Source organism: Octodon degus, unplaced genomic scaffold, assembly GCF_000260255.1.
Source record: "Octodon degus isolate 3935 unplaced genomic scaffold, OctDeg1.0 scaffold00001, whole genome shotgun sequence".
Classification (NCBI taxonomy): domain Eukaryota; kingdom Metazoa; phylum Chordata; class Mammalia; order Rodentia; family Octodontidae; genus Octodon; species Octodon degus.
Genome location: NW_004524577.1, coordinates 25347515 through 25352617, shown reverse-complemented (window position 1 = coordinate 25352617; position 5103 = coordinate 25347515). Strand labels below are relative to the sequence as shown.

The following is a 5103-nucleotide window of genomic DNA, read 5'->3' as shown; positions in this document are numbered from 1 at the left end:
GAAAAAAGTGGGTTAGATCTTAAGAAGGAGCCCTACTTAAAAAAGGGATATCTGTTGACTTGAAGAGTGACTCATGTCATTGTCTCCCTTGCTTGTGTTCAGCAAAAGAAAAAAAAGCCCATGATCCTTTGTTCTATTTCTGCACAACCCACATTTTCTACTGCTGCATGACAAAAAATAAAACACAATGATAAACATAAAATGTAACTATAGAAGAGTAAAGTAAGACAACATTCTATTTCACTCATGGATCTGTGGCCTTTCTTCTACTTTACCTTGTTCAAGCTGGGTCACCTCTACAGATAGGTGCTGAAATCCTCAGAATGCTCACTCATTCTCATGTCCAAGGAAGGAATGTGAATCATTATGGCCAGAGAATGGATTGTGGTACATCATACTTTTTCAGAGTGACCATGAATTTATTTCTAGTCTCACATGCTCTTCCAGAAGTTTGACACTCATGCACTGAAAAGTGAGGTGTATGATTCCTCCCCCTGATGCTGAGACGATGGTGAATCCTCCAACCAAAAGTGTCTGGCAGAAGTCTTGACCTTGGCTGTAGGCTGGGCTGCCAAAGAAACACAGCTTCCACTTGGGCTGTCTCTCAGGACGCTCTTCCTAAGAGGCCCAGGACAGAGGAGAGAACACAGGTAAAGGTTCTGTTGGCAGTCCTAGCTAGCTTCACCATTAACAACTTGGTTCAATCATCAGAAACATGAGTCCTGACTTACTCTAGCTCCTAGACACTGTGGCTTATGACCCACACTGAGCACATAGAACCCTCTCTGTCAGCCAAGCATTGCAAAACAGTGGGTTTTTTTCAAAACTAAAACCTCAGTATTTAGGTTTAATTGCAGTGTTGCACGGGTTTGGGGTTGCAGATTGGGTATTCAGTATTTTTAATTTTTAATTTTTCCCATAATTTTATTGAGAAACAAATAGCCATGAGACAGTTTCAAATCAAATTGGTAGGACGGTTTCAATAATTAACACATTGTATACTCTCTTCCTAGTGGTTATTTGCTGTACAAGATGCAGACATGATATCCTATTTACAAACACTATTAGAACAAATCCCTCTATTCATTAAGAAAATGTAACTATGTATGTATCCTAACCATTTTGAATACACAGATACAAAATGGACATTCATCTGTAGCCCCTTTTTTGTTTAGTTCCATCATTTGAATATTATAGGTGTGTGAACTCTGAAAAATATTCTAAAAGAGTCAGTCTTGAAAAGATTCACCACCACTGTCCTAAACTTTGAGCCATCTTGGTTGCTACTGAATGGAGCCAAGATGAATTATTCCTCCACAATCTGTTCCAAACTGCAGAAGTGTGAGTAAAATAATTATGGTAGGTAACTGAGAAATTCTATTTTAAAGATTAAAGACAGGATGTGCTCAATATTTTCTGAAGGTCTGAGATTACGGAGACAACAGTGGTTTTAGTCCTCATCTCTTCTGATATATTTTTTCCTGTATAATGAAGAATGGACATAAATCTATTTTCAAATTTCACTCCTTTCCAGTAAATGGCATACAGCTTCCGGAGGTTGGTGTTAGTACACATCATGAAGTATACAGAGATAGTATGTGCCAAGAGGAAATAGAACATTAATCAGATCAGGATTCTTTAAATAGAATTTTGCAGACTTCATCAGATTCTTTGCTAGATAGATACACAATTACATCTAGCTTTTGCTTCTGAAGTGTTACTGTGTTGTTTCTTCATCAAAACAATTAGGAAATGTCAGAGTTCTTATCTTTCAGAGGTAATAGAGAAAAATGCTCCCATATCTTCATAAATTCATAAAGGAAAATGTTTCTTGTATAGATACCAGCCATTATTTTGTCTTGTAAATACAAGAATGTGCATCTAAGGATGTACACCTAAGTTCACTGGCAGCACTGCTCCTCAAAATTCAGCATCCACTGGGATTCTTCAGAAGATGTAAGTCACTGTCTGCTGGGCTCCAGGTTCAGAGTTTCAAACTTAGTAGTAGACTGAAACTCATGAATTTGTACTTTAACAGTGCTGCTGGTCTAAGGGCCTCACTCTGAGGACTACCAATCTAGTGGAAGAAGATAAAGGTCTATTGTATATGTAGAACTTTTCTTAACCACTGCTCTCTGAAATACACTCTAAATTTAAAACAGCTTTCAAGTCACCACATGACAATCATTTTCATTCATCTCGTAGTTAGATAAGCCATCTCTCTCTTAGCCACATTTCATCACATATTGGGGCAAAGTGCAAGAAGAAACAAATTGGCTCTTTCAGTCAGAACGTCATCAAGTTCTAAGTGGTTTCTAAAACTGAGCATATGTCATGAGAGAGTGAAGGCAAGCCTTTTTCACCAGTGAACCACCAGCTAATCTGGTGAGTTTTGCTGGTTGGTTAGTCAATAGCCAGAAATCGGCCCCTCAAATTCCATCAATAAAAGATGCTACAGGGAAAATTTGCTTACTCCTGGTACCTGAAAGACTGAATTTGTTCTGCTCTAGACACCTTGGATATTTCCATCTCAAGAAAGCCTAAGGGTTATCAGGAAAAGCAAGAAAAGAGTTCTCTCCCTAACTCCCACAAGAGACAGACCTCCCCCTTGAAGCCATGTTAAGATGCTGAGCTGTGGAAGGCTCAAGTTGTCAGATTCGGACATAGCCAGTCCTGTGGATAACCCACTACTATTGTGGAGCACTGGACTATATTGGAATAGTCTGCTGAATTAATGCACCTACAATATTTGGATGGCAATGGAACACCCATCTCTGACAAAACTGAACAAAAAAAGTGATATAAATGAAGCACAATGTTGTATCTGTATATACAAAATAGAATAGATATATAGCTACTTTCTCTTAATTCAATAAGAAAAAAGATCTGTACTAGTAGTGTCTGGACAGGATATCATGTCTGCATCTTGTGCTATGAAAGACTACTATACTACAAAGACAACAATATGCAATGTATTAATTTTTGTAACTCCCTACCAATTTGTTTTGAAGCTGTCACATTGCAATTTTTCCTCAATAAAATTAATAAAAAAAAAAACCCAAACAAACAAAAAACAAATCCTGGTCCCTGTGTCTGCCTAAGCAGACGCTTTAATCTACTGAGCTATCTGGCCAGCCCTTGAAAAGCAATTTGTGAGTACATATATCGATAACTTTAAAATGTTAATATGCTTCATCTAGGATTTCTCCTACTAGGAACTGTTTCTAAGAAAACAACCATTGAGGTGGCACAGTTTTATCTGTAAGGGTTTTAATTGCATTTTTATTTATAATCCAAATCAAATCATGGCACATCTATAGAGAAGAATATTCAATATTGTGAATTAAAAAATCACATATGAATACAGAATGGGCAGTAGAAAGAGGGAGGGTAAGGAGGATTTGGTCTGTCATTTATATATTTCTGTATTTGAAAGATTTTCTGAATAAAACATTACAGTTAACCCTTGATATCCATGAAGAATTGGTTCCTGAAACTTCCTTGGATACCAAAATCTTCAGATGCTCAAAATAAAATAAAAAATAAAAAATAAAGACTTTCTTTCAGTATTCTACATATTCCCAACTCGCCAGAACCAACTGAATCCATCAAAGAATTAGCCTACTCAGCTGCTGCTTAAGGTCTGCTCTGGATCGTCAAGGGCAGGTCTGTCCTGTTCACACATTTTTCAGCGATATTTTGTCCTTCTCTGATTCAATTGTAGCTGTTTGGTTTTTAATTTAACAGCTTCATAATTGAATAATTTCAGGTTACAGCTTCCATTGCAGACCAGGTTGCTCTGACTTACTGACTTGTGTGTTTATGAACATAAACTTTCCATTAATATTTGGCTAAATTGTTCATTTCTTTTCTATTATAAAAAGAAATAAACATTAATGTTTGGTGGACAAAACAAAAATACGGAAGAAAAATTGTTATCCTAAATGTTATTGTTGATGGATATCCAGTAAACATTGTTATAATTTTCTTCATAGTAATTTTGATATGCCTGCATTAAATATATTTCAAATGTTCCAAAATATAAAAATCTGTACAATTCTTAAAGAAGTCAAGTGGTTTTTTTTAAAAAAAATCAGCTCATGCAAATAGAAAAAGAAGAAAATTATAGCTTATCCATAATACTTTCCACATTCCAGAATTTAGTGTGCTCTCTTCAAGTATTTTCATACAAATAAAGATATATTTTTCTGAAGATAGAATATTCTGTATATTTTATTTTTCTATTTTTTGTGTTACCTAGCAAGTTTACCACAATAATATATGTTCAGGGGGTTAAATTCTGGTTACAAGAATTCATGTGATAAATGAGTACATCTTTTAAAAATTTTTTAGATTATTCTTCCAATTTTTTTCCTCACCAATAATGTGTGAGAGCTCTTCTCTTACTCTTAAACATAGGAAGTATTATCTTTTTAAAAAACTCTTCACAGCTTTGCACAGTGGCAATGTTGTAGCCAATGAGGTTTATCTGAGGTGTGATTATTGCTAATTGAAAACTTTCCCAATACTCTGCTGCGATGACCTGAAAATATCTTTAGCATTTTTTTTTTTTTTTTTTTTTTGGTGGTACCAGGGATCGAACTCATGACATTGCACTTGCCAGGCAGGTGCTTACACCACTGAGCTATCCCCCTGACCCCTAATCTTTAGCATTTTGATAAGTTCAACTTGCGATTATAGTTTGTATCCCATGCTTTTGTTGATAAACACATTTTCACAGGTTGAACATTTTTATTTTCTGAATTGCCTGACTACAACTTATGTCTGTTTTCCAGTTATGTTCATTGTTTGTATTAATTGTAAGGAAATCATATGTTAAAGATACATTGTAATGAGCTGGGGCGATGACTCAGTAGAATGAGCGCTTGTCTGGCAAGTGCAAGGGCCTGAGTTCAATCCCCCATTCTACAGGCGAGAAAAAAAAGATACATTGTAATTTTTTTAAAGCAGCCTTTTTTAAAACTTATTTTTGATTCATACATGCATTTCTGATGTATTCAAGAGTTCAAAAAGATAATAGAAAAAATATTTACTAGGATAATTAATTAGATATCTTTACAAAATAACTAGCTATTTGTACAA

The 5103-nt window shown here is 35.4% G+C and overlaps 1 pseudogene; it reads left to right on the top strand.

Moving 5' to 3' along the window:
* Positions 1-4449: 4449 nt before the first annotated feature.
* On the top strand, positions 4450-4602 carry LOC111815223 (annotated as a pseudogene).
* The last annotated feature ends 501 nt before the right edge of the window (positions 4603-5103 follow it).